The 17,882-nt window shown below is 51.4% G+C and overlaps 1 protein-coding gene across 1 annotated transcript in view; it reads right to left on the minus strand.

Annotated features, from left to right (window-relative positions):
* Positions 1–17,715, minus strand: part of MGAT1 (alpha-1,3-mannosyl-glycoprotein 2-beta-N-acetylglucosaminyltransferase) — a 29,018-nt gene extending 11,303 nt beyond the window's left edge. Inside the window, exons 1-2 of the mRNA XM_044305373.1 lie at positions 17,578–17,715; positions 9,730–9,802 (exon numbers count right to left, since the gene is read on the minus strand). The gene's annotated coding sequence lies outside the window, so the exon portion shown is untranslated. The remainder of the gene's footprint in view (positions 1–9,729; positions 9,803–17,577) is intronic.
* Positions 17,716–17,882: the final 167 nt, after the last annotated feature.

A 17,882-nucleotide genomic window follows, 5' to 3' on the forward strand; every position in this document is an offset into this window, starting at 1 on the left:
CTATAACTCCCAGCATGCTCCATTTGCATGCTGGGAGTTGTAGTTTCACGGTAGCTGCAGCGCCGACCCCATCTATAAGCAGAGCGGCTGATATCAGTCTTCATTGCCTTGATGATCAGAGGCTTCAGGGTCAGTGTCCCTTTAAAGTGGCACTGTACTTTCAGTAAACTTTTGATAGGCCTTAGGGACATTATCAAAAGTTTTAATTGGTGGGGGTCTGAGCACCGAGACCCCCAGCGATCTCTAGAACAAGGGGAGAGAAATGCTCGCTTTGCGCCTTCTCTCTCTCCTTGCTGCTGAAAGTACAGGGCCACGTGTGACTGACAAATTCCCCTGTGCTAAAAAAAAAATTGATTCTTTTTTATTTTATTTTTACATTACTTCTGATTAAAGAGGAGTGAATCGATTCTACTGGTTCTGAATTTGTCCCAAATTTCCTAAAAAGTTTGGATTTTAACAAACCCAAATTCGGACGAATCTCTACTTCTGATTTAGGCTCTGTTGACATCTGCGTCGTAGCTACAGACATGAACGGAAACCGCAGCGCAGAAACGGATCCGTCGCATGAGAAATGAGCAACAAATCCTACCTGCTTATAATGGTCCCCCAGCCAGGTCCTGCTGCAGTGTCAGACAGTTCCATTAAATCTTACACCACAACAGACTCCTCTGCAGAACCTGAAAAACCTGTCCATGAGCGAGTCCGTGTCCACACTGACCCCACAATGCGTCGTACCTTTCATTTAGGATGGAAACCGCCTCTGAGATGTGAACAAGCCTTAGATTGGGTAAGTGGAGTGAGTGCTCATGCCCTCCAATACTATGGAGAATCGGGTACTGCTAGTACCACCACCTCGAATACAGACACTGCTAGTACCACCACCACCACCACCACCTCGAATACGGACACTGCTAGTACCACCACCTCGAATACGGACACTGCTAGTACCACCACCACCACCACCTCGAATACGGACACTGCTAGTACCACCACCAATATGGACACTGCTAGTACCACCACCTTCGAATACGGACACTGCTAGTACCACCACCACCAATACGGACACTGCTAGTACCACCACCACCAATACGGACACTGCTAGTACCACCACCTCGAATACGGACACTGCTAGTACCACCACCACCAATACGGACACTGCTAGTACCACCACCTCGAATACGGACACTGCTAGTACCACCACCACCACCTCGAATACGGACACTGCTAGTACCACCACCACCTCGAATACGGACACTGCTAGTACCACCACCACCACCTCGGATACGGACACTGCTAGTACCACCACCACCACCTCGAATACGGACACTGCTAGTACCACCACCACCACCACCAATATGGACACTGCTAGTACCACCACCAATATGGACACTGCTAGTACCACCACCTTCGAATACGGACACTGCTAGTACCACCACCACCAATACGGACACTGCTAGTACCACCACCTCGAATACGGACACTGCTAGTACCACCACCACCACCACCACCACCACCTCGAATACGGACACTGCTAGTACCACCACCACCAATACGGACACTGCTAGTACCACCACCTCGAATACGGACACTGCTAGTACCACCACCACCAATACGGACACTGCTAGTACCACCACCACCACCACCTCGAATACGGACACTGCTAGTACCACCACCACCTCGAATACGGACACTGCTAGTACCACCACCACCACCTCAAATACGGACACTGCTAGTACCACCACCACCTCAAATACGGACACTGCTAGTACCACCACCACCTCAAATACGGACACTGCTAGTACCACCACCACCATCTCAAATACGGACACTGCTAGTACCACCACCACCACCACCACCTCGAATACGGACACTGCTAGTACCACCACCTCGAATACGGACACTGCTAGTACCACCACCTCGAATACGGACACTGCTAGTACCACCACCACCACCTCGAATACGGACACTGCTAGTACCACCACCACCTCGAATACGGACACTGCTAGTACCACCACCACCTCAAATACGGACACTGCTAGTACCACCACCTCGAATACGGACACTGCTAGTACCACCACCACCACCACCTCAAATACGGACACTGCTAGTACCACCACCACCTCAAATACGGACACTGCTAGTACCACCACCACCTCAAATACGGACACTGCTAGTACCACCACCACCTTAAATACGGACACTGCTAGTACCACCACCACCACCACCTCAAATACGGACACTGCTAGTACCACCACCACCTCAAATACGGACACTGCTAGTACCACCACCACCACCTCGAATACGGACACTGCTAGTACCACCACCACCACCAATATGGACACTGCTAGTACCACCACCAATATGGACACTGCTAGTACCACCACCTTCGAATACGGACACTGCTAGTACCACCACCACCAATACGGACACTGCTAGTACCACCACCTCGAATACGGACACTGCTAGTACCACCACCACCACCTCGAATACGGACACTGCTAGTACCACCACCACCAATACGGACACTGCTAGTACCACCACCACCACCACCTCGAATACGGACACTGCTAGTACCACCACCACCAATACGGACACTGCTAGTACCACCACCACCACCACCTCGAATACGGACACTGCTAGTACCACCACCTCGAATACGGACACTGCTAGTACCACCACCACCACCTCAAATACGGACACTGCTAGTACCACCACCACCTCTAATACGGACACTGCTAGTACCACCACCACCTCAAATACGGACACTGCTAGTACCACCACCACCATCTCAAATACGGACACTGCTAGTACCACCACCACCACCTCGAATACGGACACTGCTAGTACCACCACCTCGAATACGGACACTGCTAGTACCACCACCTCGAATACGGACACTGCTAGTACCACCACCTCGAATACGGACACTGCTAGTACCACCACCACCACCTCGAATACGGACACTGCTAGTACCACCACCACCTCGAATACGGACACTGCTAGTACCACCACCACCTCAAATACGGACACTGCTAGTACCACCACCACCTCAAATACGGACACTGCTAGTACCACCACCTCGAATACGGACACTGCTAGTACCACCACCACCACCACCTCAAATACGGACACTGCTAGTACCACCACCACCTCAAATACGGACACTGCTAGTACCACCACCACCTCAAATACGGACACTGCTAGTACCACCACCACCTTAAATACGGACACTGCTAGTACCACCACCACCACCACCTCAAATACGGACACTGCTAGTACCACCACCACCTCAAATACGGACACTGCTAGTACCACCACCACCACCTCAAATACGGACACTGCTAGTACCACCACCACCACCTCAAATACGGACACTGCTAGTACCACCACCACCACCTCAAATACGGACACTGCTAGTACCACCACCACCACCTCAAATACGGACACTGCTAGTACCACCACCACCACCTCAAATACGGACACTGCTAGTACCACCACCACCTCAAATACGGACACTGCTAGTACCACCACCACCTTAAATACGGACACTGCTAGTACCACCACCACCACCTCAAATACGGACACTGCTAGTACCACCACCACCACCTCAAATACGGACACTGCTAGTACCACCACCACCACCTCAAATACGGACACTGCTAGTACCACCACCACCTCAAATACGGACACTGCTAGTACCACCACCACCTCAAATACGGACACTGCTAGTACCACCACCTCGAATACGGACACTGCTAGTACCACCACCTCGAATACGGACACTGCTAGTACCACCACCACCACCTCGAATACGGACACTGCTAGTACCACCACCACCTCGAATACGGACACTGCTAGTACCACCACCACCTCAAATACGGACACTGCTAGTACCACCACCTCGAATACGGACACTGCTAGTACCACCACCACCACCACCTCAAATACGGACACTGCTAGTACCACCACCACCTCAAATACGGACACTGCTAGTACCACCACCACCTCAAATACGGACACTGCTAGTACCACCACCACCTTAAATACGGACACTGCTAGTACCACCACCACCACCACCTCAAATACGGACACTGCTAGTACCACCACCACCTCAAATACGGACACTGCTAGTACCACCACCACCACCTCGAATACGGACACTGCTAGTACCACCACCACCACCAATATGGACACTGCTAGTACCACCACCAATATGGACACTGCTAGTACCACCACCTTCGAATACGGACACTGCTAGTACCACCACCACCAATACGGACACTGCTAGTACCACCACCTCGAATACGGACACTGCTAGTACCACCACCACCACCACCACCTCGAATACGGACACTGCTAGTACCACCACCACCAATACGGACACTGCTAGTACCACCACCACCACCACCTCGAATACGGACACTGCTAGTACCACCACCACCAATACGGACACTGCTAGTACCACCACCACCACCACCTCGAATACGGACACTGCTAGTACCACCACCTCGAATACGGACACTGCTAGTACCACCACCACCACCTCAAATACGGACACTGCTAGTACCACCACCACCTCAAATACGGACACTGCTAGTACCACCACCACCTCAAATACGGACACTGCTAGTACCACCACCACCATCTCAAATACGGACACTGCTAGTACCACCACCACCACCTCGAATACGGACACTGCTAGTACCACCACCTCGAATACGGACACTGCTAGTACCACCACCTCGAATACGGACACTGCTAGTACCACCACCTCGAATACGGACACTGCTAGTACCACCACCACCACCTCGAATACGGACACTGCTAGTACCACCACCACCTCGAATACGGACACTGCTAGTACCACCACCACCTCAAATACGGACACTGCTAGTACCACCACCTCGAATACGGACACTGCTAGTACCACCACCACCACCACCTCAAATACGGACACTGCTAGTACCACCACCACCTCAAATACGGACACTGCTAGTACCACCACCACCTCAAATACGGACACTGCTAGTACCACCACCACCTTAAATACGGACACTGCTAGTACCACCACCACCACCACCTCAAATACGGACACTGCTAGTACCACCACCACCTCAAATACGGACACTGCTAGTACCACCACCACCACCTCAAATACGGACACTGCTAGTACCACCACCACCACCTCAAATACGGACACTGCTAGTACCACCACCACCACCTCAAATACGGACACTGCTAGTACCACCACCACCACCTCAAATACGGACACTGCTAGTACCACCACCACCACCTCAAATACGGACACTGCTAGTACCACCACCACCTCAAATACGGACACTGCTAGTACCACCACCACCTTAAATACGGACACTGCTAGTACCACCACCACCACCTCAAATACGGACACTGCTAGTACCACCACCACCACCTCAAATACGGACACTGCTAGTACCACCACCACCACCTCAAATACGGACACTGCTAGTACCACCACCACCTCAAATACGGACACTGCTAGTACCACCACCACCTCAAATACGGACACTGCTAGTACCACCACCACCACCTCAAATACGGACACTGCTAGTACCACCACCACCACCTCAAATACGGACACTGCTAGTACCACCACCACCTCAAATACGGACACTGCTAGTACCACCACCACCACCTCAAATACGGACACTGCTAGTACCACCACCACCACCTCAAATACGGACACTGCTAGTACCACCACCACCACCTCAAATACGGACACTGCTAGTACCACCACCACCACCTCAAATACGGACACTGCTAGTACCACCACCACCACCTCAAATACGGACACTGCTAGTACCACCACCACCACCTCAAATACGGACACTGCTAGTTATTTTTTTCCCCAAGCATCACTTCTGCGTTGCGTGAAAATCGCAGCATGTTCTATAATCTGCGTTTTTCACGCAGCCCTGGCCCCACAGAAGTGAATGGGGCTTCAGTGAAAAACGCATTGCATCCGCAAGCAAGTGCGGATGCGATAAGTTTTTCACGGATGGTTTCTCGAGGATGTTTGTAATCCTTAAAAATTTTTTTCACGACCATGAAAAACGCATCAAAACGCATTGCACCCTCGTGGAAAAAAGTGAACGCAATCGCAGACAAAATAAAAAAAATAAAATAAAAAAAGGGCCAGAACTTGCTTGCAAAATGGTGCGAGTTTCACTGAAGGCACCCGGAGCCGATCCGTCACGCTCGTGTGAAAGAGGCCTAGCAAGATCAAAGGCTAGGAAAGTGTTAAAACAATAACCCCCTCTGCTCCAGCACCCGCCGCTGTGATCCCCCCAGCCAGGCTTTGTTTACATGACTCAAGCGTACGCCGCAAATGTGACCGCTGCAGCCAATCAGTGGCCTCAGCAGTTTTGTGTTGTATTTCCCTGAGACCAGTGACTGGCTGCAGCAGGCACGTGCTGCAGCAGCGGGGGTTTGGGCCCATCAATGTAACTACTTTTACTATTATTAGCACCTTCTCCGCCTTTGCATTTATCTTACTGTATATGGGACATTGAAGGCACAATTGTCACCAAACTGCAAAACGTGTGCCCTAAACCTCCCGTGCAGAGCGGGGAAGCCGGCCTGTCAACGCACTGGACCCAGTATTACCAGTCTGACCGCCGCCCAGTAACTGCACTAATAATAATGACACTGTACAGACACGGAGTGATGCACGCGTTCAGAGCGGGGGAGGGAGATTTTTAAACCTTGAAGGACAATGTAGATTTCATAGCAACTGTATGCGAATCCCTCCTCCCCCACTCCTTCTCAGGTGTCAGTTTTCACTGTGGTTCTGGCATTATCTTCATGAACCAGCAAGAAAAACTTAAATCACTCCCAAAGAAAGCAATGCATCTTGTAGTAGAAAAATATAATAAAAAAATCAAAAAAAAAAATCTGTATTTAAAGGGCAAGGACATGTACCGTATTTTTCACCCTCATAAGACACCCCCCTTCCCCCCGCCAAAGTGGGGGAAAAATGTCACAGAATCTTATGGGGCGAACACTAGTGAAGCATATTAGGGTGTCCATTACAGTCTGCACGGCCGGACTGGCCATAGACCCTACAGGGAAACTTCCCAGTGGACCGATGTCCAGGGGGCCGCCCAAGCCTTCCTCTTGGCTGCCAGTCAGGTACTTAAAGGGGTTGTCTCCCCTCAGCAAATAGCATTTACCATGTAGAGACAGTTAATACCAGGCACTTACTAATGTATTGGGATTGTCCATATTGTCTCCTTTGCTGCCTGGATTCAATTTTTCCATCACATTATACACTGCTCGTTTCCATGGCTACGACCATCCTGCAATTCATCAGTAGTGGACGTGCTTGCACACTTTAGGAAAAAATGTCAGCCTCTCTGGTGGCCGAGACTGCGGGAGCGCACTTAGGCTGGCGATTTTTATTTTTTTTCTTCTTTTTACAGTGTCCAAGCACGACCACGCTGATGGATTACAGTAACCATGGAAACGAGCAGTGTATAATGTGATGGAAAAATGAAAGCCAGCAAAGGAAACAATATGGATAACAACAATACATTAGGAAGTGCCTGGTATTAAACTCTCTCTACATAAGTGACATTTGCTGAAGGGAGAGGACCCCTTTAAAGATCTCATGCTCTCAGCATTAATCAAGTACTTGTGCACCTGGCCAGTGGCGCAGGTCCCTCCTGAACTTAACTGTATCACATCCTCAGAACGATGATACAATTTCACACTGTGGCGGGGAGGCGGTATATTGTGCCGCACTGTGGTATCCGGTTCTGGCGGGGAGGCGGTATATGGTGCCGCACTGTGGTATCTGGTTCTGCCGGGGAGGCGGTATATTGAGCCGCACTCTGGTATCTGGTTCTGCCGGGGAGGCGGTATATTGAGCCGCACTCTGGTATCTGGTTCTGCCGGGGAGGCGGTATATTGAGCCGCACTCTGGTATCTGGTTCTGCCGGGGAGGCGGTATATTGAGCCGCACTCTGGTATCTGGTTCTGCCGGGGAGGCGGTATATTGAGCCGCACTCTGGTATCTGGTTCTGCCGGGGAGGCGGTATATTGAGCCGCACTCTGGTATCTGGTTCTGCCGGGGAGGCGGTATATTGAGCCGCGCTGCGGTATCTGGCTCTGCCGGGGAGGCGGTATATTGTGCCGCGCTGTGGTATCTGGTTCTGCCGGGGAGGCGGTATATTGTGCCGCGCTGTGGTATCTGGCTCTGCCGGGGAGGCGGTATATTGTGCCGCGCTGCGGTATCTGGCTCTGCCGGGGAGGCGGTATATTGTGCCGCGCTGCGGTATCTGGCTCTGCCGGGGAGGCGGTATATTGTGCCGCGCTGTGGTATCTGGCTCTGCCGGGGAGGCGGTATATTGTGCCGCGCTGTGGTATCTGGCTCTGCCGGGGAGGCGGTATATTGTGCCGCGCTGTGGTATCTGGCTCTGCCGGGGAGGCGGTATATTGTGCCGCGCTGTGGTATCTGGTTCTGCCGGGGCGGTACATTGTGCCGCACTGCGGTATCTGGTTCTGCCGGGGTGGTATATTGTGCCGCACTGCGGTATCCGGTTCTGCTGGGGCCATCTACTTCTGTTGTCCCTCCTTCTGTCAATTTGGGACCATCCACAACATGAGGTCACTTAGTTTTTTTTTCAGGGCCACTTTAAGTTCCCAGCTCGCCCCCGAGTCTACGGGTCCATGAAAAACACGGACGTCATCCATGTTTAACGGACCATTAAGAAGAGATGTTCTCGGAGCACGGATGACGCACAGAGAGCAAGAAACGAACACATGGACCAAACACGGATGAATCACTGGCCATCTTATGTGTGAATGAGAATGAATGAGGAGACAACATGGCGCCGCTGCTTCATGCTGGGTTATACCCCCACCATGACGGCTGAGTGGTCAGCAATCGGGCCCCGTCTGGAACCTGAACAGAGCCGCCCCGAAACTCCTGGAGACAAAGGAGCTGCTTCCCCTGCAGCAATTACTCCCATCATGTGCAGATGATGAGCCGCCTCTGCATTGTACATTTCTGGCCACATCCAAAGGTGAAGTAGTAAAGTCCATCCTGGTTACTGATTGATTCAGCGGGTGACTTGTCCTCCGCAATGTCAGCATGTGCCGCAAACGCAGCCTCACACAACAATATAAATGGATCCGGATCCGTTCCGCAATTTTGTGGAACGGGTGGGGACCCATTCATTTCAATGGGGCCACAAAAGATCCAGACAGCACACCGTGTGCTGTCCGCATCCGTTAACATGGAGCATGTCCTATTCTTGTTCGCGGTTGCGGACAGGAATAGGCATTCTCTATATAGCGCTGGCCATGTGCATCTGCGAAATGCAGAACGCACACAGCCGGCATCCGTGTTTTGCGGGCCCGTAGTTTACACTTGGGGGTCATTTTAGACGACGGTTGGCGGCACCAACTGACCATCTAAAGTGGCAAACCAAGCCCCATCCTGTCCCTGCCGCCAGAGGTGTCTGAAGGCAGCTCTCCCCGCCCTACTGAGACCACACGCAGGCTCAGCCGCATGGAGTGTGCATGTATGCTGCGGGGTCAGGAGTAACAGCCGGGTGAGCATTCACACCTCAAGTAGGCCAAGCGCACAGGCCAGGTCACAGGGACCATTGTACAATGAGGGATAATGAGTACGGGGCCCTAGGGAGGTGCAGAGATTTATATACATATCATACACGGCGGTCTCACTTGCCCCAGAGCTCCATCATCTCCGTGCCCGCGTCTCCGACCACGTTCCTTCATCTTACGGTCATAGCGAGGCCTGCAGGAAAAAGAACCAAAATCAATCAGTACAAAAATCACATCAAATAGACAGAAAAACACTGACAGCTGATTGGCTCGTGTGTGTGGGGGAGGGGCCAGTGAGGTCACAAAAAAATAAAATAATTTTATGAAAAAATAAATCAAATTATTTTTTTTAAAAAGCGCTGATTTTAAACATGACTCCTAAAAGCTACAGTAAATATTCAGCAGTAATGTTGAGTAATGCTCTAGTCACAACCAGAGCTGCATGCTGAATAAAGCTGTACAAGACGGCAGTGCTTTGTGGGAGAGCTGAGCAGTTCGGTCACACATCTCACTGTGGGGTGCTCTGTGAGCGCTGCTCTGGAGCACGAGAGCGTAAGAAACGTAAATCTTTAAAATCTCAGCCGACCAGTTTACAGCCCAGTACATACGTGTAGCCGAGGTAAGCGGCACAAGAAGCCGCCCCGTGTCGTGGCCTATGAACAGTCCTTCCATTGTTCTGATGTTCTCCTATAATCACGCAGTGACCTGGATACACCCCGATCCGGTTTGTCTTCCAAATCCACATGCAAATATCACCGGGGAGAAGCGATGCGGCCGCTTGTATCGCTGGGGACTGATGCCGAACGAGCAATGTAAAGCCAGACCCTACTCATCAGTATAAGGGTCCATTCACACGTCCGCAAGTGTTTTTGCGGACCGCACATCGCCGGCACGGTAATGGAAATACCTTTTCTTGTCCGTGTCAGAGGACAAGAATAGGACATGTTCTATTCTTTTGCGGGGCCGTGGAACGGAACACTGTGTGCTGTCCGCATCTTTTGCAACCCCATTGAAAATGAATTTTGCGGAACAGATGCGGACCCATTTTGCGGACGTGTGAATGGACCCTTAGAGCTCATTCACACATCCGTATGAAGGAATCCGCATTTGCAATTTCACGGAACGGGGCCGACGCTGTCCACATCAGTAGTTCCATTCCGCGCTCCGCAAAAAAGATAGAGCATGTCCTATTCTTGTCCGCAATTTTCTATCAAAGTGGCGGCCATGTGCGGTCCGCAAATTGCGAGACGCACATGGGCTGGTATCAAGTGTTTTGCGAATCCGCAAAAACACTACGGTCGTGTGCTCTAATACAGAGTAACTAGTGATCTTTAGTTGTTTTGAGTTTTATACTCAGTCACATCCAAAGCAGCATTCAAAGATATGAAGGGGGGGGGGGGGGGGGAGAGCCCTCAACAGCCAGACATGTGGACAAAGAGCTCAGCGCTCACAGGGAAATAATGATCTGAGCTCCCGCAATGCACTGAAGTTGGCAAGATTCTAAGTGCAGCTCTGGATGTGATTGGAGTACACACATGCAGAAACTGTGGCTCGGTACAAAGTAAGTAAATCTGCTACCGTTGACAAAGACCTTAAGATAGGGTGAAGTTATTATTGGTGACCTGTCCTCAGTATCGGATCGGTGGGGGACCTTGTCGATCAGCTGTATGACAAGGCTGCGGCCTGCTCACAGCTTACCAAGCACCGCGCCGCCCAGTGGATGGTGGCTGTGCTAAGTATTGCAGTCCAGGCCATGTGACCGATGAACATTACGTCACTGGTCTAGGAAGGGGCCGCGGCACTCACCGGGAACGCTGCAGTCTCTACAAAAACAGCTGATCGCGAGAGTGCTGGGAGAAGGACCCCACCAAACAGATACAGGGTAGGTCAACGTTAAACATCTGAACAAACCCTTAAAGGAAAAAAATAAATAAGAAAAAAAAAAAGAATTATTCTCCATAAAAACACTGGTAAAAAATGCAATTCTCCATTCGTATTATTAATTCTCTGATGAATATTTCCCTATGTGCATTCCAATAAAGTCTGGCTGTTGCCTAGCAACAGGGGCGACAGCAAGTAGGTGACAACTCCTCTGAAGCACCATGCGCTAGCCAGTGCAGCCATGAGCAGATCATATTCTTCGCCCTATAAGACGCACTTTTACCCGCAAACTGGGGGGGGGGGGGGGTCCAGTGAGTCTTATCTTATGAGACGAATACTAATGGGAGTGCTCATTACTACAGGAGGACCGGGAAGCGGTGAATGCAGAGCTCCCCGGGCTTTGTACTCACTGCTTCCTGGTTTTCCTCGGCCGCTCTTTGACCTCACGCTGTGTGGCGTCGGGTCACAGCGCAGCAGGAAGAGCGCTGGATGTTAGAAGTGGCGGCATCTGGAGCAGGAGAGGCGATTTTGAGGTCTGCTTCACATTGGGGGTCTGTTCAGAGCTCTGTCTGGGGGTCTGTTCAGAGCTCTGTCTGGGGGTATGATTAACATTGGGAGTCTGAGCCGAGGTCTGGTGAAAACTTTTTTTTTTGTCCCCTTATGTTCCTCCTAAAATAAAATAAAGTAGTAAATGGTTGCTATGGAAAGTTTTTTTTGCACAAGTAGTGACTACCTCAGTAGTTCTTCCTTCTACAGATCAGTTTACTCTGCACTATATGGCTGCGGGGGGATGGAACAATCTCGGTAAACTCACCCGGGGGATGGGGGTCAACAAGGATTTTGCTTCCTCAACATTTCCAGCTGTTATTTTTTTTGACCGTCGGGTTATCAGAAGTACAAAGAGAATTCCTGTTTGGGTTCCTGGGTACAGATATGAAAAAATTTACAGAGATGAAAAACAACCATCCTTTCTTCCCTCCACTCATGTGAAACCAGGGTTCGCAAGTCCTGGCAAAATCAGCCGAGGCCAAGTCTAATGTCTAGGGTCAGCTTTCCAATTGATAGTCTCCTATGAATAGAAGATCTGTGGTGATTTAAAAGGTGGTGGCAAGTCTCCAACGACCACAAGCATGAAGTATACAGGGATCTGGGTACCATCAGTATCTGCTAGTCGGAGATGGAACTCCACAGCTCTGTCCATTCCTGAAGGTGACGGAGCTGGTTACTGCAGCACTGCCCCTTACTGATACGAATCTGAATCCCTCGTTCTGAAGCAAGGTAGAGTAGGGGGTCTGGCAGCGACTTATCTTGAGGGGATGTAAGGAAAAGATTTTGGTTGAATGAGATTGTTTGGCTGAGGTACCCAACGTGTACGGTCAGCCTTAGGAATAGGAACGTCCGATTTGTAGACTGTTTTAGGAAAATATGGGATGCCATATGTCCCTCAAGATGCACATTCTTCTGGATGTCTTCCCAGACGCTCAGTCCGTGCATGAAGAGCATTTCCATATGGACATTATCTAGAATGGAAGAAAGCCATCAGGACAGATGGAACCCCGTCATGGTGGCCAATTAATACTGGTCAAAGGAGAACTTCCAGAAGAACATTACGTGGGAGGAAAACAAGTAATCCTAAGACTCGTTAAAACTAGACAGATTAAAGTTGTAATTTGCAGGCAGGTCTTCCACCCCTGCATAGGCAGATAGAACTTCACGGGTTGTCTCATCATGACATCACAGAGGGGAGCCCCCACCCTGCACTGTACGGGCGGCTCCTGGACTGGTGGACATGAGCTGGCCTTGTTTTACAAGGATGAGCAATTATCGGAATGGACTCCAAGCAATTCTTCATGTCTCCTTTAGGGTCCATTCACACGTCCGTAACGTGTTTTGCGGATCCACAAAACACGGACAGCGGCAATGTGCTTTCCGCATTTTGCGGACAAGAATAGGACATGTTCCATTTTTTTCGGGAACGGAATTGCGGCCCCGGAAGTGCGGGACCGCAATTCCGTATCCGGGCAGCACATCATGCTGCCCCATAGAAATGAATGGGTCCGCAATTCCTTTCCGCAAAATGCGGAACGAAATTGCGGACGTGTGAATGGACTCTTAGGGTTGTAGCGGGTATCGAATCATTGATACTTTTGTACCGGTATCGATTAGATACTGGGATTTGACATTTACCGATACTAGGCTGACCTACTGCACAGCCTAGTATCAGAGAACATGGCGCACGCTGCTCTCAGCGCTCTATGTTCCCCACAGCAGCACAGGGGAGAAGGAGTCAGCAGAAAGAACAGGGAGCAGCTTTTACGGCATCTCCTCTGTAGATTTCAGAGGGACTGGTAAGACTGGGCTGACAGTGCCAACCGACGCATCCACGAACTCTGCCACACAAGTATAGCTGGGACCTAAAACACGGTCCATCCAGAGCTCCCTCATTCTGAATCACAATAAGACCTCTGTACACCGACGTGGGCAGGGCAGTGGACTAGAGGGAGCGATCGGAAGACTGAACTCAATGCAGAATTTAATACTTGTGAAAATATGGACAACCACCCCGAAGACCTCATGCATGACCGTATTTTGGGTCCACCTCCGCATTTTTTTGCCGATCGCATGCAGACCCATTCATTTCTAAGGGTCATTGTGTGAGGTCTACATCTGCGTCGCCATCGCCCAAAATACAGAACATGTCCTATTCTTGTCTGAACAGCCAGGTCTAGTGTGAAGATAGCAGCATGCACAGCGGTAGCTGTTGTGTGGACTGTACGATGGATATGATTGTGTGCATGAGGCCTAGGAGCGAACGAAAGCCCCAACCGACAAGCCGGGTGGAGAAATGTATCTCTAGGGCAGTTTAACCTTACAATGCTTTGCGTATTCCTGGAGTGGAGACCATCAGCGGTTGTCGCGGGATCTTGGTGTCGCGAGTCTCCTCTTCTGAAAACCCTGCATCTGCCAACATCACGTCTTTTGCCAGGTTTCCAGCATTGGCTACGGACGGGACGCAACTTCCACTGTGGACAGGGAAAGAATATTTCCTCTCCTGGGCGCCAGCGCAGATGGGGTGGATTCAGCAGATTGCGCATGCGCTAGGGAGTAGTAGTTCTGGCCCCGTCCACAGTGGGGTCCAAGAAAGAATACAAAAAGGTAACTTTACACAACCGACCACTCTGTTCAAGTCAGGGGGTGGGCAGGGGGTATGGGAGCCCCCAGTTCTAGTGATCGGTGGGGGGTCCCAGCGGTAGAACCTAATAGTTAACAGGATAGGGGGAAAACAATGTAACCAGAATACCCCAATGCGTGAGAAACGGCCAGTGAATAGCGGGTGTCCAAAAATAAGATGTGCTATTTTTGTTTTTTTACAGCCAGATGGACCCCACTGAAATCTATGGGCCAGGTTTTAACAGCTGTTTAGGCAGGAGTGCACCCCTCTAACAGGCATTAAAATAAAAACAAAGACAAATCTCATCCGCCTGCACTGGAGGCAGCAGGACCCGACGCTCCCAGCTTTGTGACGGCATTATTTCTATCCGGGGGGTGGAGGTAGAGGGACTATGGGTGCATTATTTATTCTGGGGGGGGGGGGGGGGGGGGAGGGTACTATGGGTGCACTATTTATTTGGGGGGGGGGGTACTATGGGTGCATTACTTATATGAGAAGAGGGGTCTGTGCAGGGAGACACATGGAAGGTTCTGCATGGTGACCGGTGCACCGGAGCAGTGGGTGTAAGTGCACATGCACACGACACAGGGCTCTGTGGGTCACTATTACTGGCATGGCCGATGACCACCACTGTACTGGAGGCAGGGCCGATTCAGTTCACACAGCTTTCTCTATTTGGACTATCCCTTTAAGAGCAGAACAGGAAGCATCTACTTGATCCCAGGGGGGTGAGCGCTGCCCGGATAACTATCTGCTGCACATTTTTCGAGACCCGTCTGGTATGTACTCGCCAATGCCGCCTGGAATTTCCCCGAGCGCAGGATGACCTCAGAGAGGCCACCATATGGCACCCAGACCCAGTACAGACAGGCACGTGGCTGGATCCACCCCCATCAGACCCATGCCCAGGACTAGCACTCATCATTTTGGGGCCCTGCTGGCAAGGAGAGGGAAGCACAGACTGCAGGAAGATAAAGGGCAAGTCACAGAGGAGCGGCTAAACTAGGTGCAATTATAATGAACTCTCTGCCATGGAGATTACTAGGGCAGGATCTCTAGATGGAAACTATACTTTTCTATTCAGACTGCAAGCAGAGATCTTGAAAATGGTGAGGAATGGATATGCAATGTACATTAGAAACTTGCAGAACATTTTATTATGTAGTGACTGAAGGAGGGCAACGGCTCGTCAGAGGAAGGGGCTGAGCTGCAATACCAGGCACAGCCACAACCAGAAGTGGGGCGCTGTGCAGGAGGAACAACGAAGGTGGAGGGTCTGATCCCCACCAGGATCCAACTGCTGTGAAACCACAACTCCCAGCATGCACACATACTTGGCTGTTATTGTAACTCCCACAGAAGTGAAACGAGGATTCTGGGAGTTGTAGTTCGAGAACAGCTGGATGCCGGAGGTTGGTGATCCCCGAGACAGGCCATCAGCCCTGGAGAACCCCTTTAAGCCTCCCGATTGGTCGGTAAGCCGGAGGTCACACATGTGCAGGACACAAGTAGATGGAGTCACACACGTGCACTGGACGTCTGCTACCATGGAAGTCTGAAGTGTGGGGGTCCTACCACTGGGACCCCTGTGAGCTGCCCAGTCATGGAAGGGGTGGGGGTGGGATCTACCATAGGGGGCAGTATGATCACTGTCCCCCCCCCCCCCCAGGACAAGGGGGCATCCTCTGCATCTAGTGGACGGAAAGCTTCACCATCACAGATGAGGGTTCTTTACTGTAAGAGCAGGATGGAGACACTGACCGTTAAAGGGGTCGTCTCCTCGGAGACACTGATCGCCCAGCGTTAGGACACGCCGTCAGTGACAGATAGGTGCAGGGGCCCACATTCCTCTCCAGAACGGGCCCCTGAAGTGAAGGAGACCATACTGCCCATGCACGGCTAAAATAGCTGAGCGCCGGCCGGGCAACTTCCGTCAGTCCCATAGAGTTGGCCATGATACGCGGCGCGCTGAGCCGGCGTGGGGGGGGGGGGGGGGGGGAGAGACACACACATGTCCCTACCCGACCTCGTATGAGAGATGAGAGAAGCACTTTAAGGCCTCACGCACACAGCCGTTGTTGGCCCGTGCCTGGACAGCGGGTCCACAATGTGCGCACAGCGGCCCATCCCCTCGAATGTGTCCGCCATCCAGAGCTGTGGCGAGGCACGGAACCACTACGGAGTGCTTCCATGGGGTTTCTCTCCCCGTGCCGCAAAACAGGTTCTATTTTTTTGCGGTGCGGACGGATGACGGCTCTGCACACGTCAGCCACACGGATGGTGCAAATTGCGGTCCCCAGTGCACAGAACAGGCGCCACAAGTTCGTCTGCACGAGCCCTAAATCTCATATTCATTGCACAGATCTTACAAAAAGCCGGAAGATTGGCCATTTCCTTACATAGTATATGGCGCCACCTGGTGTTCAGGGGTGTATAGCAATGTGCACGTCCACCTGCTGAGCCCAGTGCTGGTGGACACACACGCTCAGTCACTCTGCCCCCAGCCAATAGAAGCTGCTTTCTTCTCTGTGTCAGAAGATCAGAATCTCAGAGCTGCCAGAGGGGGAAGGAGACTGGTCCTGCTCACATCCCCCTACCACCAGCACAAAAAGGGACACAAATAAAGAGATATCTCAGACAACTGCCACATGCCTGATGGGGGTTGTTGTGCCTTCTTCTGGATTAACACATATATTTCCCAATCTTTACAATGATGTACGGGACTTGTAGTCGCCCAAAGCAGGACCACAGCCATTCACACCCCACAGGTGACATGTTTGGCTGTGAGACACTGACCAGCAGCCATGGAATCCATTCACCACCAGAATGCCAGGATGGGGCTGATGACGTCAATTATCACCCCACAAAGCCGGGGATGGCGTCAACTGCTCGTCAGTGACGTCAGCATCACCTACCCTGGGGGGGTCACGTGGTCTCGTCCCCTGCCTCAGGTCCCGTGCGCCTCTCTCTTGCCTTCTTTATACCCCCACCTCCTCCCCTCTTGTCGTTTCCACATCCGGCGGAAGCAGCTGATAGGACGCTGTCGCTATAGCAACCGCCACTTCCAGAAGGCGACTCAGTGCGAGGGACCTGGCTTTTAGGGATTACAAGGGGGGGGGGTTCTAGTCGAGCAGACGCGGCTTTATCAGTGCCAGAGCAAAACATGTGGAACGCAGAGCGGTGATTGGTCATGGTAGAGTCACGTGTAGTAATCAGGCAG

Source organism: Bufo gargarizans, chromosome 9 (assembly GCF_014858855.1).
Source record: "Bufo gargarizans isolate SCDJY-AF-19 chromosome 9, ASM1485885v1, whole genome shotgun sequence".
In the NCBI taxonomy this organism is placed as follows: domain Eukaryota; kingdom Metazoa; phylum Chordata; class Amphibia; order Anura; family Bufonidae; genus Bufo; species Bufo gargarizans.